This window comes from Balaenoptera physalus (genome assembly GCF_965194825.1).
Source record: "Balaenoptera physalus genome assembly, chromosome: 10".
NCBI lineage: Eukaryota > Metazoa > Chordata > Mammalia > Artiodactyla > Balaenopteridae > Balaenoptera > Balaenoptera physalus.
Window position 1 is genome coordinate 81,214,235 of NC_138889.1, and position 20,171 is coordinate 81,234,405.

Sequence of the window (20,171 nt, forward strand, 5' to 3'; positions counted from 1 at the left end):
ATATATTTTCCTCAAAATATCTTATTATGTAACGTGCAAACACAAAATTACAAGCTCTCTATCTAGTTCTCCAAACTTTTCACTAAAATTCTAGTCCTTTTCACTAAAATTCTCTAGCCCCTTTCAGTTTTTCTGCCTCAGATAAAGAAGATTTAAAAAATAGTAAAAAAGCTAATGTAAAGTTCACATCTATAGCTCTGGTCCACTAAAAGAATGCAACTTGGGGTGGGGTGGGCTTCTCACCGGGGCTGACCTCTCACCACTCAGGATGGTGACTGAGCGCAGCACGGGTGCAGAAGGTGTTCTCCACCAGGCACCCACGTTCGGCCTCCCAGGCTAAGATAAGCTTTTAAAGAAGTGCTTCATTTCAAAGTACTTACAGTTAAGAAATAGGTTCTGGGCAGGCTGTGTCTTGTGGCTTGAGAGAGAATCTCACCAGAAGTGAAAGATACAGGAAAGAGAGAAGTAAGTGTGTTTCCATCGCAGTATGCAGTACAAGGTACATATTCAGTGGTTTTGCATTGGCCAGTGCAATCTGGGCAGAAGAGTGTTCAAGGCTTGCCTGGCACTTGGGAGAAGCAGGCTGAAGAGGAAGGCACAATTGACCCAATGTGTCCCTTGGTCCCTGTGTGATGGCTCAGTTGGAACCCAGGAACTGAGCTGTGTGTCTCTGGTTTCATTGGCATCCCACTGCACTCAGATGACCTCTCTGTTTTTACTTTTCTATTTTTGAAGTTGATAAAACTCACATCCTGTTCTGTACCCATAATTAAAAACTGTGTACATTGCCCAATCATTGAATCTAATTAGTTTTTTAAAAAAGCAAAAAAAAAAAAAAAAAAAAGAATGCGATTTAATCATAAGATTAGAGAATGCTTCTCCTACCCCACCTTTCACCACCACACTAACAAGGGTCCAGTGTGATAACAATAGTAGTTCAAACAGCTGTGAAGACACACACACTATCTAAGGACAATTTCTTATGAAAACCCAAAGACAACAGGTGAGAAAAAACAAGGACACTAGAAGTATTTGAAGTGGCACTTAAAGTTACAGCAAACATTAAAACCAGCCCAATTGCAAGTCATATTAACATAAAATCTTATACTACAGGTCTGCTAAACTCACTTTCTGTTACCCAATACATCATGCCTGGCTTTCAACAAAAAGTACAAGGTATATTAAAAGGAAGGAAATCAGAGTCTGAGTAGTCAAAGCAAACTTTAGAACCAAGCTCAGATAAGACATAGATTTGAAATCATCTGACAGGGAATTTAAATTAACTATGATGAATATATTATGGTTTTTGATGGAAAAATAGACAATATGCTAAAACAGATAAACAACAAAAGCAAAGAGTTGGAAACACTAAGAAAGGATCAACAGGAAACATTAGAAATCAATAACATTGTTTTTGAGCTCATCAGTAGACTGGAAACAGCTAAGATAGGAATCCATGAGAGTGATTATACGTCAATAAAAACTTCAAAAACTTAATTGCATGAGAAAAACATTTAAAACAATAGAACAGAACATCCAAGAACTGTGGGGTAATTTTAGAAGGTAAAAAAATATTTAGATGTAATTGGAATACCATAAGGAGAAGAAAGAGAGAAGAGAAGAATATTTGATGTAACAATGACTAAGAATTTCCAAAATTGATGACAGACATTAAAGAACAGATGCTGGAAGCTCATATGACACCAATCAGGGTAAATACCAAAAATCTACACTGAGTCATAAAATATTCAAACTGCATGAAACTAAGACAAAGAGGAAATTTTGAAATCAGCAACAGGGGAATGAGGAAAAAAAGACATCTTAACTGCAGAAGAATAGGATAAGGGTTCCTTCAGACTTCACATTAGAAGTCATGTAGACAAGGAAAAAGAGTAGTGAAATATTTAAAATGCTGAAAGAAAAAACCCCCACCAATATAGAATTCCATAATAAATGAAGACATCCTTCAAAAGTGATGGAGAAACACTCTACCTTATAAACAAAAATTGAGGGTATTCACTGCCAGCAGGACTGCTCTGCAAGAAATGTTAAAATATTTGCTTTAGTGAGAAGGAAAATGATATAGGTCAGAAACTCTGATCTACATAAAGTGTCAGAGAAGGAATAAATGAAGGTAAAATAAAATCTTTTATTTTCCTTATTCTTATTTGATAACTAAGAGATAACGTTGTTCAAAATAATAACAGGAATAATGTACTGAGTGATTTTAGCATATAGATCAGTGAAATGAGTGACAGTAATGCCATAGGTATGGGAGGGAAGAATTGAGAAATAAAATGATGGGACCTTTGTATAAGGCACACAGGAGTCAAATGAAAGAGTGTCCAATGGCCAAAGCTTAAACAAGTTGAATAACAAGAACAAAATAAAATAGTATTGGATTATGAATTAAAGGTAAAATAAATATCCATGAATCTATACTAATACAAATCAATGATTGAGTAAATGCATAAGTGGGAGAGAAGAGACAATTCCGTGCACATTTCCAAACAATTTATGGAAATTCTCTTCCCTCAAGGAGATGGAGCGTATCTCCCATTCCTTATGTGTGGACTGCACATAGTGACTTCCTTTCAGAGTATAATATGGAAAAGAAGAAAAAGGAGTAGAGTAACAGTATAGAAACATGATAAACATTACCTCAGGCAACTTGATCTTCATCAAGGTCAAAATCAACAGTGGTAAAACATGTTGTAGGTATGTATCCTTGATATGATGTGATAAAAAATGGCACTGCATCCCTCTTTTGTCTTCCTCTCAAAAACCCAATCCCAGTCAAATCATTAGAAAAGCATTAGACATATCCCAATCAAGAGAAATTCTACAAAATACCTGACCAGTACTTGTCAAAACTGTCAAGGTCATTAAAGACAAGAAAAGTCTGAGAAACTATCACAGCCAAGAAGAGCCTAAGGAGACAAGACAACTAACTGTAACATGTATCCTGGATGGAATCCTGGGACAGAAAAAAGATATTGGGCCAAACCAGGGATATTGAATAAAATATGGACTTTAAGTAATAACAATATATCAATATTGGTTCATTAGTTATAACAAATGTACCATACAAATGTAAGACAATAATAGGGGAAACTGGGTTGTAGGGTATATAGGAACTCTCTGCAATATCTTTGTATTTCTCTGTAAATATACACTGTCTTCAATAGTGTTTATTAAAAATAAATGAATTATCAAGCCATGAAAAGACATGGAAGAACTTTAAATCTGTATTACTAAGTGAAAGAAGCCAATCAGAAAATGCTATATACTTACTCTATGACTCCAACTATATGACATTCTGGGAAAGGCAAAACTATGGAGAGAGTAAAAAGGATCAGTGGTTGCCAGAGCACAGAGGATTTTTAGGGCAGAAAAATACTTTGTATGATACTGTAATGGTGGATCCATGTCACTTTACATTTGTCCAAACCCATAGAATATACAGCACCAAGAGCGAACCTTAATGTACACTATATGAGATTATTCAGATTCTTAATATAAAAATTGTGAAAATTGTTTAAACTCTCTGTATCAAAGGAATGGAATAGAATATTAATTCCTCATCACTGCTTTCTGAAGGAAGGAATAGTTGTATTATTCTACAATTATTCATAAATTACCTTTTAAATTTTATGAAGAGGATGTCAGAAATTATTCCAGCAATACAGCATCATAGTGGCATGCATCAAAAGAAAAGTTTAGTAAGACAGTTCCCTTCTAATTACCTTTACAATTGTATACTCTTTTAATTTCTCCTGAAAATATAAATTCTGTCACTTATAATGTAACATATTTCCTTCAGATTTGAATTGGAAAGTTACAAAATTGAAAGACTTTCTAGATACCTTGTCAAACTCACTGATATAAGGATATTCTTAAATATAACCCAAACTTAATTGACATTGAATTTGGAAAATCTAGACTTCCATAAATAGGGAAAATTCCTGAATGAGAGGGATCCTAACAGGTGTTTAGCCTCTGCCTTTATCATAGTGTCAATAAAATTGGTTATTCAATTTTAAATATGGTAAAAATTATCCATGCATAAGAAGTTATTCCAACTATGAAATGATGAGTTTGATATGTTAGAAATAGGATTCTCACAGTACAGCATGGGCTGCCTCATATAGATGGGGCACATACAAGCTCAACCTGGGAAGCAATGGCAAACAGCAAGAAACAGAATGCCCTAATCAAAACAAGTAGCACTTGTACACTTATAGAGGCCTATTTCATAAAGGTGGTAGATCAAACTCCTTGGAGAGATGGGCTGACCCCATGTGGCATTATGTTTGTGACCAGCCAAGTCAATGGCAGAGCCAAGTCCAGAACCCCCCTTCCAGGCTTCTCAGTCTTGATCTCTTCTCCAATTTTTCAGTTACCAAACTATCCCTTAGATTTTCTGCCTTTTTTTTTTAACCTATCACTTTTTACTAAGAAATTCATGAGAAAGAGTGAATTAACTTTTGATGAACTGCTACTCTAGGTTAAGGACTATACTACATGCTTTTATGTAACTACTCTTACCTCTTATGACAAACCTTTATGAACTATGAGATGGATATTACTGTCCTCATTTAACATATGAAAAAATTAAGATTCACTGAGGCCAAGAAGGCAGTGATTAACGTATTATAGGAATGATTTCCAGGTCTGATTAATTGCCTCTCTGCTTATCAGGTTCTTAATGGGATTAGTAGTGATTACCTAAGCTTAAAATGAGCAAATGTAGGGGATGTTTATTCTAGAGGTTAATAGAACTATGCCTAAATTCAATGTGGTTCCCTTAAGAATTATCCTAACACCATAGCTTAGGATGTTACCTCTTCTTTGAGACCCACAGGGTTTCTTGAGTGTCCATTCATTAAGCACTCATTAAGTGTCTCTGGCATTATAATAACAATTAAAATTAATTATAACTCAATTAATATTTACTTAATTGCCTTTTGTGTGTAATAGGGTCTTAGCTAGATTTATAATGATTACTAGTAATTACTTAAGCTTAAATCTGAGTAAACATGTTTTTTTTTTTTTCTCTCCAGAGATAAATATAGCTTTATCACAAGCCTAATTTGGCACACAGAGACATAAAATTCTATCTGTAACAGCACATAAAGCCTTGGGCATACTTTCTGGATGTGCATATTTTAAGGTCTAGAAAACTAGTCTTACAACTTCCTGTAACTGGGAGTTTCTCAGTTTTTAATTTATTTATTTTTATTTTTTCACTTGCTAAGGAAATTTTATTTTTTTAAATGTTTTCATTTGAGAATTCTTAAGTGAGCACAAATGATGCACTGATCACTGTTGGTATCTGGGACTCATTTGTGAACAAAACATGGACCCAGTTCTCATAGTTTTCATATTCTATTAAAATTCACAGATCTCTGAAGGAAGACACTTTAGAAATCAACCAAATATCTGCAGCATTTTTTTTTCCTAATGAGAATCAGAGGGCTCTGTAATATTGATGCAGTGTTAGCACACTCAGAATTCTCTGAGGAGCAATCACTATTCTCCTGTGCCTATTTTGATTTCTAAGACCTGACTCTAAGAACCAAGTAAAGTGAAGCAGTCTGGACATTTACCTATGGCACTATCTGGATGGTTTTTAACCTTTGATTGTGCAAGATATTCAAAAGATGTCTTAAAATAACTGAATACTCTAAGTGATCTGTTGGTATCACATAGAAGTAAATAAAGATTTGAGAAGACTCCAAAATTCACATTTATTGTTTTCATACATAATTTCCTGTAAGAAGGTGGAGGGACAAATCATTGCGCCTAAGTCAGGAGATCAGGGAAGTCTCCTCAGAGAGAAAATGGTGATGCACCATCTTAGCAGAGAAGAATACTGGTAATGTCTAGAATGTCATTCAGAAGGGGAAACATTTACTGTGAGTCACGTTTTGATCTTAATACTTCTGGATTGATAAAACAGACTTCCTTAAGATTTGAAAAGAAGTGTTAGAAATGCAGTGATGTGTGTACATCTGCCTTTCTCGACCCAGTTTGCCAAGATAAGCTTGTTTGTTTAGTAAGCAGTGCATTCATTTCCAATCTTCTTTTGAAACATGATATGAAGGGTTTGCTCCTTTCTCTGAAGACAGGCATCATCAATGAGGGCAAAATATTTAACCAACCTCTCAGGTACTAGTAGACTTCTGCAAGCAAACAATTTATAAAGATTCTTCCTGAAGAAAAAAACAAATGTTCGTGTATTGCTGAGACTTGGTATTTGCTGATTATGCTTTATGATGGTGATTTTTTGGCTGTGTGCGTTGACATTATCTGAACTTTAGCCCCAGATGGGCAAATATACGGTAAAATAAAGCAGAGCACCACCTTTCAACAATTTAAGAACAAACTGTATGACTGATCTCAGAGGTCTTTCCCATCTTGTATGTGAGTGGATATGTGATTTTTTCCATGAATTTAAATGAATTCTGCTAATGTCCATATTGAAAACCTTGTTTTGTTTGAATCAGTTTGCCTGAGGTTTGGGAAGTCTATCTCTTATTCCTTACAGGGGGTTCTTTCATTAAGAATATCTTCATATCTTTGTTGTCTTTTAATGAAGAATATTTTTATTGTTTTTATGTGTGCATTTGATTTTTAAAAATATTTTAATTTTTTAATAAAAAAGGGTTGTCTTAGCTTGTTGCTTTTTAAATCATTAATGTTACATTTTCATGTATGTTTATATACATCTGTTTCATATAGTAAAACATTTGGCAAAGCATTTGTGTTACTGCCTAGTAGTAGTTGTATTGATATTTATTGAATATTTACCATGTTGTAGGCATTTACTTTAGACCAGTGAATTTATTGACAAGACACTAAAAGATCTTTGGAGCGAAGACAGAAGAGAATTTACGTTGTATTAAAACCAGAAGCTGGAAATGCTCTGGCAATACTTTCTCCCTTTAATCTGTTTTCCTCTTTCAGCTGTTTCATTCTAACTCCTTTTGTTTATTTTGTTTTGTGTTGGCAGATTTTATCTACTTCTTAACTAATACAACTTTATATTTCACATCTTCTCTCTTTCACTAATGTCACTGGATCAGCTCCAAGTTTCTAGGAATCTTGGGCCATCTTTCCACCAGCTATACAATCACCTCTGTATCTGTGGCCATGGGTGTAGGGTCATAGCTTTTAGGACCCTTCCCACATCATGACATCTTTAAAGAAAGAGTGTCATTGTGAACTCAGCCAGTACTCCAAGTCAGCCGAAACAACATGCTGTGCGGCTAACACATGTTATCAGAGTCAATCCTTTCAACAACATTCAGTTAGGAAGGTAAATCTGAAAGGTTTATACACTTGGTCTAAGGTGCAACAACTGATTGACAGGTCTATGATTTAAATTCAACCTGTTTTTGTTTGTTTGTTTCTTTGTTTGTTTCTTTTTGGCTGCACCACTTGGCATGCATGGTCTTAGTTCCCCGACCAGGGATAGAACCCGCACCCCCCTGCAGGGGAAGCATGGAGTCTTAACCACTGGACCGCCAGGAAGTCCCTAAATTCAACCTGTTTTAACTTCTAAGCCCAATCAAACCATTAAAGCAGACATGATGAGTAAATATATCACCTATAGGTGAAAACAATTTCCAAAATTGAGCCATTTATCATATAGCTACATTTAGCATGAATGATCTCACTCATTCATCAGATCCTGTATTGACACTTACAAATTATTTCTTTGTATTTCTGGTGAACATGCCAAGAAAACTGATAAACATTTTATCACTGGGGAAGAAAACTGCTAACCTTCCATTTCAAGGAAAAAGATAAATATGATGATATGTTCAATTAGGGATCCAGTTTAACTTTTCCCTTATCCTGGGCATCAGATTTAATGGAATTGTGCGTGAATAAATAGCAGCACAAAACACAGTAGTAGCCATAGTTTGTAGTACTGAGAGTTACTGTTAAGTGCATGTTCTCTTAAAGTTATATATTCCCATACGTTAGGGGATGCCTACAATCTATTCATAAATGTAACCTAAGTGGCTGAGCAAAGCATGAAGGGAGTTTAAAATTAGGGAGGTTAACTTTAGGGAGAAGGGCATTTCCATATGTCTGTGTGACAGTTAGTGGCATAAATCCCTCTTCTCCTGTAACCTTCAGTACCCTGCCCTGCATCACCCAGTATATACTATATACAGCATGATCATGTAAATATGAAAGAGGATAAAAATAATTTAAAAAGAGGAAATTCCATATGAAACAAATTCATCCTGCCCTCTCCTCATTTTATTACTCTCATTGGCTCAGCACAGATAAAATCAGGCTGTTTGGTGATTTACCAGGCAATGTGAAGACAGACTTTGTTGAGCAGGAGAATATTATGATCAGAGCTATGATTAGGGAGTACATAGCTCAGTCCCTGGATCATAAGAGGGTATCAGTAATGCTAATGCACTTATATCTATGGTAAAATATTATATTTTAGGGAATTTACTAATTATATGTCTCATTTCATATGATTTGTCACAATGCTGTGAGTTTTCTCTCTGTATAAGAATGACCATAGGATAATGGGCCATGAAAGATAAATGTAATATTCTTAAAATTCCAAGATGGTATAGTTTTTAGCCAAATTAAACAGTCTAAGAGTTAAATCTTCAAGCTGCAGATAAGTTAGATAGAATTTATTAGGACAGACACATTTCTTAGAGTTTAAATGTGTACTTTGTGCTTGCAGAAGCATTCTGGAATATGGAGTTCTCAATTGTTCAGGAGTCAGCTGATTTTGTATGAAAATAGTCAATTATGGATACAAGATATGAAATGCAGAGGCATTCAAAAATGAACATTGGGAATTCTGGGCTGGCAACAAAAAGTCATGTGACATTATTTTTTCCATCAGCTTGGCCTTGAATTAAGAAAATTAGCCTTTCCAGCCACTTTACAGGCACAATGATATTTGTTTTCATCAGAAGCCCTACAGGAGTGATTCAAATTTACAGATTAGGGATAAATAATTATATTATATAAATAAATGTAACATGTATTTTCACGCTGACCTCTACTGAGAATATCTCTTTAGTATAAATTATATGAAACAATGGATGTCTACCAAGAAAGACCTGCCCTATTGTAGAGGTGCTCTGCCACATGTGTGACAAATAACACTCACGTGTGTTGCTGGATTTCCCTCAACTCCCCAGGTTACGAAATGCCTTAATACACTCTCCCAGGTATAATCTTAAAAAAATCCAAAATTATTATTCCCACTTAATTATTAATGATCCTGTATTTATCATCTTAATATAGAATATTTAAAAAATAATCAAGTGGGAAGGATGGGAAGTGGGGAAAATATAGAAAAAACAGGAGTGGTTGAATGAAGAAGGCTATCAAAACTGGGTGATGGCTCACTTGTGTATTCTTTCTATTTTGTAAACAGTTGAAATTTTTCACAGTAAAAATACAAAATAAAAAGTTATACATATCATATATAAGTACATATGATACATGTATGATATATATAATCATATACATGTCATTTATTAGTAGATTAGGGTTCAAATCCTTGATTAGTCAATGCAAGCTCTGTGCCTTTGGGTAAGTTGCAATCTTTCTGAACCTCAGTTTCTTCAACTGTAAAATTTGGATATCACTCCTTCAAAAATGTTGCTATAAGAATAGATTATGTATGTAAACTCTAAAGGAAGGTCTGAGTCAATACATGCCTCTATGTTGTCTTTAAGAGAAGCATAAAACAGCTTATCTGCTCAAAGTACCTTTCTACCATGTGCCAGAAAAATGTCAAAATACACAAACTCATGACGAACAAAAGGCATATGGGGCCCCTAGGATTGGTGCTATATAATCCATAAACTGTATACAGTAATTTAAAGTACCTGCCATAAAATGATTGCTAAAACCATTGTTGTTACAATAATTCAGTCACCAAAGCTGTAGAACATAGATAGGAAGTTGTGGCCCTGGAATTGCAGACCAGCCAGTACACGGGAGAGGAGCTGAGAAAGCTGAAGTTAGGTTCTATAGCCCCAAATCTCCACCTGAACCTGATTAAATTTCAGCTTTTCTACTTACAAGCCTACCTTAATTAAACCATATTTGCTAATCAGGAAATGAGAAAAAAAAACACATTTTATGCCAACTTTACTTCAGCTGGTGAGAAACTGTGAAGTAGGTTCCTAGGGGGTCTCAGATACTCACTAGTCTCTCCGTGAGGGACTGTGAGGTCCCCCTGACTGGTCTCCTCTCTCTTCAGTCTCCAGTTCTGCTTTTATCTCTAAGTGTCCTATTTCACATCATGTTTGCCTTGTAAGCTGCTCCATATCATTTGATTTAGAGAAAATGGAATTTAAATCTAAAATAAATACCTTCATAAATACCCATTATATGTGAAATGGAATATGGAGAGAAACACCTAATGAATTGTGAACTGTCATTGAGGTGGGAATGTTATTGAGGCAGTGAGATGCTGTATTAGTTTCCTAGGGCTGCCATAACAAAATACCACAAACTGAGTGGCTTCAAACAACAGAGATTTACTGTTTCACAATTCTGGAGGCCAGAAATCCAAGAACAAAGTTTCAGTAGGGCCATGTTCCCTCTCAAGATTCTAGGGAAACATCTATTCCAGGTCTGTCTCCTAGCTTCTGGTAGTTCCGTGTTTTGTGGCAGTATAACTACAGTCTTTACATGTCATTCTCCATCTCTGAGTCTGCATCCAAATTTCCCCTCATTATAAGAATACCAGTCATACTGGACTAGGGTTGGTTTTCACTCTATTCCAGTATGGCCTCATCTTAACTAATTACATCTGCAAAGATCTTATTTCCAAATATGATAACATTCTAAGATACTATAAATTAGCACTTCAACATATTAATTTTGGGAGAACACAATTCAACCCATGTAAGATACACCAACATGCATTCCATATTTCACCTAGAATTAGGATTCTGGTACCACATGCATTTGGGACTCAAAGATACTAGAAGTATTGTCCTTTTTTATTTTCAGTAAAACTCTGTTTTTTATATCTGTTTTGAAACTGTAGCAAGTAAAGATTCGATTTTAATGTTAATAAAAAATTTAGACATGTAACATAAGTTTTTATTGTAATGTTTTTAATTTTATTGATCCTAGGTGTTATTTAGAAAGCCATTCATTTAATGAGCTACTTTTCTCAGTATAAGTCTAGATAATATAATTTATCTTTACAGAAATAATTTTATTTTTATTAATTTCGTCTTGTATAAGTTAACCACTTTCTATGGAAAATAAATTAATTCAGATGACTAATTCACTGGTTTGCACTTTAATACTGTATCTTTAAAGTTTAAATATTACCATAAATATCTATATCCTATATCAATACAACACAATATTGTTGATTATCTTGTTCTGTCATTAACAGGGGTTACAATTACATACAAGAATTTTATAGTGAATAAACTAAAAATGTGTTTTTTAACACATAAAATTTTGCCCTGTAAAATTAAAGTTGTTTACTACATATATAACATGTTTTTAATTTAATCAAACAAAATATAACTTTGATATAAAAGTCTACTATATGCAGTTTACATGCATCATCTATTTTAATCCTAATGACAACGTGAAAAAGCCATTATTATTATTCCAAATTGACAGATGAGAAGAACAAAGAAAAAAGAAAGCAAGTAGTCCTCCCAAGTCACAGAATTACCAAGTGAAAGACCCCAGGTTCTAAAGCCTAGGTTATTACTACAACTCTACCTCACTTTACAGGTAAGGCAGATAAAGTCATACATGAGCTCATGTAGACCAGAGAAAACCCATTTTTGGAGAGGTGGAAGTTTATATTCTTCATAGCAGAGAGTGAACCATGTTTATAAATCATTTTTTAATAGCTGAAAGAAAGAGCATTTAAAGAAAAAATTACCCCAAATCCCTTCATCTTATCCAAATTATTTAAATTAGCCTCCAACCAGAATAATATTAAGTGAGTAATGGGGGTTCTCAGAAGCTTGTTTAATCTAAAGCATTTACATAGACACTGACTTCTGAAAATACCTGTTCCTTTGCCCTCTATCCACAGATAACAGACAGGCAGAATGGAGACAGAAGTCTCCTGAGGTTCCAGAATGCTCCACAATGATTGGAATGTATCTCCCTGGGCAGGCCAGTAGAGGGCTTCTGTTCTAATCCTTATCTGAAAGATGATGTAATAAGAAGCAGAGTCAAAGAGGAGAAGGCTGAATTGTCACTGGAGACTACATATATATTTTTCCTGTTACAGAAGAGAATATTTAATCCAATATTATATAAAATCACTAGAAATAATGAGAATAATTAATTCCACATTATAGAATTAGAGCTAAAGTAAGCACATGCTTTATAAAATATAAGAATATATAAGATTATATTAAACTGAAATAATGTGATACCATGCATATTTTCTACTACTTGTTCTAATGCTAATTTCAGATTATACCTGGATCTTCTGATTCTTCTATTACTTTCAGTGCAACAGCTGTCCCTTGTACTGGAACTTCTATACTAATTATAAAGAAATCCAAATCTTATATCTAAAATAGCTCAGAGTGGTTCTCCTTAGTGAATTATGTTGACCAACCTATTTTGGTTCCAATTAACTACAGCCCAGCTTCATGTAAAGCTGAAACTCTGAAGAGTTTTCTTCAACAATTAATTTAGGGCTGTCTAAATCACCTCCTTTGCAGCTCAGAAGATTTTTTTTTTTTGGAAGTAATAATTATTGAAATTTTGCAAATTAGGTAAAAATAATAAATTTAAAGATTCAAAAAGCTCAGTGAACCTCAAAGAGCATATAAACAAGAAAGCTATGCCTGGGTACATCACAAACAAACTGAAAATTAATATAAATTGAAAAATCTTCAATGCAGCTAAAGGAGGCAGAGAAATGAAATAAAACTGTCCAAGGTAATCAAGACTCACATCTCTTCTATGAATTGTTAAGCATGCACATTTAGATTCCCTTAGGTAACAGTTAAACATAATTATTCATGACTCTCAAATTTGAAACATATGAAAATTCAGGGGATGAATATAACTCCAATGTAATCCTTTTCATGAGGAGCAAAACTTTAATAATCATTGGTAAATACTAATTATAAGTATTTATTTATTTTGTCTTTTAATCTTTTTTAAATTTATTTTTATGCAACAGGTTCTTATTAGTTATCTATTTTATACATATTAATATATATATGTCAATCCCAATTTCCCAGTTCATCCCACCCCCACCACCCCCCCCGCCACGGTATCCCCCCCTTGGTGTCCATACGTTTGTTCTCTACATCTGTGTCTCTATTTCTGCCTTGCACACCGGTTCATCTGTACCGTTTTTCTAGATTCCACATATATGCATTAATATACGATATTTGTTTTTCTCTTTCTAACTTACTTCACTCTGTATGCCAATCTCTAGGTCCATCCACGCCTCTAGAAATGACCCAGTTTCGTTCCTTTTTCATAGCTGAGTAATATTCCATCGTATATAGGTACCACATCTTCTTTATCCATTTGTCTGTCAGTGGGCATTTAGGTTGCTTCCATGACCTGGCTATTGTAAACAGTGTTGCAATGAACATTGGAGTGCATGTGTCCTTTTGAATTATGGTTTTCTCTGGGTATATGCCCAGTAGTGGGATTACTGGGTCATATGGTAATTCTATTTTTAGTTTTTTAAGGAACCTCCATACTGTTCTCCATAGTGGCTGTATCAATTGACATTCCCACCAACAGTGCAAGAGGGTTCCCTTTTCTACACACCCTCTCCAGCATTTATTGTTTGTAGATTTTTTGTTGATGGCCATTCTGACCGGTGTGAGGTGATACCTCTTTGTAGTTTTGATTTGCATTTCTCTAATGATTAATGATGTTGAGCATCCTTTCATGTGTTTGTTGGCAATCTGTATATCTTCATTGGAGAAATGTCTATTTAGGTCTTCTGCCCATTTTTGGATTGGGTTGTTTGTTTTTTTGATATTGAGCTGCATGAGCTGCTTGTAAATCTTGGAGATTAATCCTTTGTCAGTTGCTTCATTTGCAAATCTTTTCTCCCATTTTGAGGGTTGTCTTTTCATCTTGTTTATGGTTTCCTTTGCTGTGCAAAAGCTTTGAAGTTTCATTAGGTCCCGTTTGTTTATTTTTGTTTTTATTTCCATTTCTCTAGGAGGTGGGTCAAAAAGGATCTTGCTGTGATTTATGTCATAGAGTGTTCTGCCTATGTTTTCCTCTAAGAGTTTTATAGTGTCTGGCCTTACATTTAGGTCTTTAATCCATTTTGAGTTTATTTTTGTGTATGGTGTTAGGAAGTGTTCTAATTTCATTCTATTACATGTAGCTGTCCAGTTTTCCCAGCACCACTTATTGAAGAGGCTGTATTTTTTCCATTGTATATTCTTGCCTCCTTTGTCAAAGATAAGGTGACCATATGTGCATGGGTTTATCTCTGGGCTTTCTATCTTGCTCCATTGATCTATATTTCTGTTTCTGTGCCAATACCATACTGTCTTGATTACTGTAGCTTTGTAGTATAGTCTGAAGTCAGGGAACCTGATTCCTCCATATCCGTTTTGCTTTCTCAATATTGCTTTGGCTATTCTGGGTCTTTTGTGTTTCCATACAAACTGTGAAATTTTTTGTTCTAGTTCTGTGAAAAATGCCAGTGGTAGTTTGATAGGGATTGCATTGAATCTGTAGATTGCTCTGGGAAGTACAGTCATTTTCACAGCATTGATTCTTCCAATCCAAGAACATGGTATATCTCTCCATCTGTTTGTATCATATTAATTTCTGTCATCAGTGTCTTACAGTTTTCTGCATATGGTCTTTGGTCTCCTTAGGTAGGTTTATTCCCAGGTATTTTATTCTTTTTGTCACAGTGGTAAATGGGACTGTTTCCTTAATTTCTCTTTCAGAATTTTCATCATTAGTGTATAGGAATGCAAGAGATTTCTGTGCATTAATTTTGTATCCTACTACTTTACCAGATTCATTGATTAGCTCTAGTAGTTTTCTGGTAGCATCTTTAGGATTCTCTATGTATAGTATCATGTCATCTGCAAACAGTGACAGTTTTACTTCTTCTGTTCTGATTTGGATTCCTTTTATTTCTTTTCCATCTCTGAATGCTGTGGCTAAAACTTCCAAAACTATGTTGAATAATAGTGGTGAGAGTGGGCAACCTTGTCTTGTTCCTGATCTTAGTGGAAATGGTTTCAGTTTTTCATCATTGAGACCCATGTTGGCTGTGGGTTTGTCATATATGGCCTTTATTATGTTGAGGTAAGTTTCCTCTATGCCTACTTTCTGGAGAGTTTTTATCATAAATGGGTGTTGAATTTTGTTGAAAACTTTTTCTGTGTCTATTGAGATGGTTATATGGTTTTTATCCTTCAATTTGTTAATATGGTGTATCACATTGGTTAATTTGTGTAGTTTGATGAATCCTTGCATTCCTGGGATAAACCCCACTGGATCATGGTATATGATCCTTTTAATGTGCTGCTGGATTCTGTTTGCTATTATTTTTTTGAGGATTTTGCATCTATGTTCATCAGTGATATTGGCCTGTAGTTTTCTTTCTTTGTGACATCTTTGTCTGGTTTTGGTTTCAGGGTGACGGTGGCCTTGTAGAATGAGTTTGGGCGTGTTCCTCTCTCTGCTATATTTTGGAAGATTTTGAGAAGGACTGGTGTTAGCTCTTCACTAAATGTTTGATAGAATTCACCTGTGAAGCCATCTGGTCCTGGGCTTTTGTTTGTTGGAAGATTTTTAATCACAGTTTCAATTTCAGTGCTTGTGATTTGTCTGTTTATATTTTCTATTTCTTCCTGGTTCAGTCTCAGAAGGTTGTGCTTTTCTAAGAATTTGTCCATTTCTTCCAGGTTGTCCATTTTACTGGCATAGGGTTGCTTGTAGTCATCTCTCAGGATCCTGTGTATTTCTGCAGTGTCAGTTGTTACTTCTCCTTTTCCATTTCTTATTCTGTTGATTTGAGTCTTCTCCCTTTTTATTGTGATGAGTCTGGCTAATGATTTATCAATTTTGTTTATCCTCTCAATGAAGAGCTTTTGGTTTTATTGATCTTTGCTATCATTTCCTTCATTTCTTTTTCATTTATTTCTGATCTGATGTTTATGATTTCTTTCCTTCTGCTAACTTTGATGTTTTTTTGGTTCTTCTTTCTCTAATTGCTTTAGGTGTGAGGTTAGGTTGTTTATTTGAGATGTTTCTTGTTTCTTGAGGTAGGATTGTATTGCTATAAACTTCCCTCTTAGAACTGCTTTTGCTGCATCCAAAGGTTTTGGGTTGTAGTGTTTTCATTGTCATTTGTTTCTAGGTATTTTCTGATTTCCTCTTTGATTTCTTTAGTGATCTCTTGGTTATTTAGCAGCGTATTGTTTAGCCTCCATGTGTTTGTATTTTTTGCAGTTTTTTTCCTGTAATTGATATCTAGTCTCATAGCGTTGTGGTCAGAAAAGATACTTGATACGATTTCAATTTTATTAAATTTACCAAGGCTTGATTTGTGTCCCAAGATATGATCTATCCTGGAGAATGTTCCATGAGCACTTGAGAAGAAAGTGTATTCTGTTGTTTTTGGATGGAATGTCCTATAAATATCAATTAAGTCCATGTTTTTTAATGTATCATTTAAAGCTTGTGTTTATTTATTTTCATTTTGGTTGATCTGTCCATTGGTGAAAGTAGGGTGTCAAATCCCCTACTATTATTGTGTTATTGTCGATTTCCCCTTTTATGGCTGTTAGCATTTGCCTTATGTATTGAGTTGCTCCTATGTTGTGTGCATAAATATTTACAATTGTTATATCTTCTTCTTGGATTGATCCCTTGATCATTATGTAGTGTCCTTCTTTGTCTCTTTTAATAGTCTTTATTTTAAAGTCTATTTTGTCTGATATGAGAATTGCTACTCCAGCTTTGTTTTGATTTCCATTTGCATGGCATATGTTTTCCATCCCCTCACAATTACTTCCTTTAATATCAAGTGCCTCCCCCATCCTTGCCCATAATTTGGTTGTATAATTATTTATTGTACACTCATGTGTAAAATATTCAAGGTAAATTATAACAACATTCATAATTGTCATATTTTCTCTAATTTTATTCTTAACATTTCAATAGAGACAATGTAATACACCTGTGTGTCTTAGTTCTAAATTATACTTTAATGGCAGTTAATATTTGAAGTTCTCTAATCACTTGTGTATTCTCTATGGATGGGGCACTAAAAATGCTTCACCTATAGCTATAGTATCCTCAATAGAATATTTTCTAGTTACTATAGATAATTAGAAATATATTTTCATTGGGGAAATATATGGCAGCCCATATATGTAGATTAGTTAGGAAGATTCTACAGGCATCTCTCCCCTTATAAGAATTGCATGAGGTGATTTTGGCAGCCTGTGATCTCAGACTGTACATACAGGCTTAGGGCTCAGTTTTGGCCCTGTGTCTCTGTAACTGGGAGAGGATTTTGTTGTTTAATCAGACCATTAAATTAGCCTAGCTAACCATGAAATATTGCATCTTCCTCAAGAGAGTCGTCTCTGCAAGATACTTTTCTCAGCACTTGGTTTCATAACTGAAACTTTTTCAAGGTTACAATAAATGTTCTGTAACAGTTGAGTATTTGTGTATGTATTTGTGTAAAAGCATTTTTTCAAAAAAAATGTTATGTTTCTTTGAGCAGCAGAATTCAAGAGTCGAATTTCATTATGATATACCACCTGATCAGTGTGGGGTTGTGGGGATAGAGACTCATAAAGATTACCTTGCACTAATGTTAAGAACCCACTGAGTTATATCATAACAAACAAAGAAAAAACCAATAATTTCAAAGCTAAAACTGGCTTATGCCATTTCACAATAATAGCAATAATAACCTACATTGCAGGCTTATTATGAGCCAGACACTGTTCTGAACACTTTATTTATATTATTGCATTTACTTCCCATAACTATGAAGTAGTTAATATTTTATTTCCATTTCCATTTTTCAAATTGAGCAAATACACAAACAGAAATATATTACTGCAACTATAATCACTGAATAAATATAATTTATTTTATTATTTAATGTAATATTTCAAAATGTTTCCCATTATCTTTTTTTTTTCAAATTATTTATTTATTTATTTATTTAGGCTGTGTTGGGTCTTCGTTTCTGTGCAAGGGCTTTCTCTAGTTGCGGCAAGCGGGGTCCACTCTTCATCGCCGTGCATGGGCCTTTCATTGTCGCGGCCTCTCTTGTTGTGGGGCACAGGCTCCAGACGCGCAGGCTCAGTAATTGTGGCTTACGGGCCTAGTTGCTCCGCGGCATGTGGGATCTTCCCAGACCAGGGCTCGAACCTATGTCCCCTGCATTGGCAGGCAGATTCTCAACCACTGCGCCACCAGGGAAGCCCTCCCATTATCTTTAGTCGCCATTCTAACTATATATTTAATGATAAGGTAATAAGGCTTGCATCAGTGTTTCATTTCAGTATCATTGTTCACTTCAGTTATTTCCAGGCTTTTTTCCCTTTCTTTTTAAATAATAGATAATGCATCAAGAAGTATCTTTGTGAGTTAAAATTTTGTCTTTTTTACTATAAACTTAGAATACAAGCACCCCAGCTATCTCAAAGTGGCAATAACCAGAAGCGAGTACATAAACGTCTTTATAACTATCGCTACTTATTACCTGATTGATTTTTAAAAATTTAAACCAATTTACAATTTCTAAAACTATCTCAATGCTTTCATTTTACTACATCTTCTAGCAATCATCATTATAATTGTAATATTGTCTAGTGTTCGCAGTATAAAATGATGCCTTAAGGTTGATTAAATATGCTTCTTGTTGATTACTCAAAAGAGTGAACATTTTTTCCATTTGTTTTTCATATTTGCTTCTTCTATTATGTTAATTGACCTCTTTGCATTCATTCAACTTTTAAAAATTCAACACCAAATGTAGAGAAGTACATTATACATTTTCTTTGTATTAATCATTTACTTGCAAGAGTAAAGCAAAAAAAGTTTTCATTTATATTCACAAAGGTGTTATATCCATTAAAATAATGTCATGTCAAGATGTGATGACATGGCATTTGATAGATAATTTTGGTATCTGGAGAATAAAACTTGAGCATGTTTAGAGTTAAACTTCCTTATTGATTAAGCTTAAAATGTTTAAATGGCAAAATAAAAATGAAAAGGAAAAGTACCTTTTTTAGGCATCTGAAAAGCAAAGTCACAAAAATAAACAAATTACATTTCTCTTCAAATGGCATTTTGAAAAGACAGATTATAATTCCTCTCAAATCTATAAGGCAAACAGTACAGATGTCAGTTTAAAGTACAACTGGTTACAATGTTTACATGAAAACATAAATCAGAAGACAGGCAAAACAAGGTTGGAACAATTATAAAGAAAGAGAGAGGGACTTCCCTCATGGTCCAGTGGTAAAGAATCCGCCTTGCAATTCAGGGGACATGGGTTCCAGCCCTGGTCAGGGAACTAAGATCCCAAATGCTGAAGGGCAACTAGGCCTATGCGCCACAACTACTGAGCTCGTGCGCCTCAACTAGAGAGCTTGCATACCACAAACTACAGAGCCATGTGCTCTAGAGCCCATGCGCCACAACTACAGAGCCCGCGCGCCCTGGAGCCTGCACACCACAACAAGAGAGAAGCCTGCACGCCACAACAAAAGATCCCGAGTGACGCAACTAAGACCCGATGCAGCCAAAATAAATAAATAAAAACAAATAAATAAATAATAAATAAATAAATCTTTTTAAAAAAAAGAAAGAGAGAAAAGGATGATGGCGTGAGAATAATGAAAAGGATGTCCTCAGTTTTTAGGGAAATAATAAACCACGTGTTTAAATTTCCCTAATATTTTCCCTAATATTAATAGTTATAATTAAAATGATTAGACACTGTAAAGGAATGGAAAACCTAAGCAACAAGCTTTCCCTGGGTTTGATCAGCCTACAATATATTTTAACTTGGCCATGTTCAAACATTTTTTTCCTCTAACACTTGTAATGTAAGGCACAAGGTAAGAACTGAAAGAATTTTCTGAAGGAGTGAAAAATCTTCCCTAGAGAGAGATTATGCT

The 20,171-nt window shown here is 34.6% G+C and overlaps 2 long non-coding RNA genes across 2 annotated transcripts in view; both read right to left on the bottom strand.

The window, feature by feature from the left end:
• LOC309667810 overlaps nucleotides 1-20,171 on the bottom strand; it is a 481,076-nt gene that overhangs the window by 72,721 nt on the left and 388,184 nt on the right. The gene's annotated exons all lie outside the window — the stretch shown is intronic.
• LOC309667809 overlaps nucleotides 3,413-20,171 on the bottom strand; it is a 154,850-nt gene continuing 138,091 nt past the window's right edge. The window contains exon 2 of the long non-coding RNA XR_014267973.1: nucleotides 3,413-6,211. This is a non-coding gene — a long non-coding RNA (uncharacterized lncRNA). The remainder of the gene's footprint in view (nucleotides 6,212-20,171) is intronic.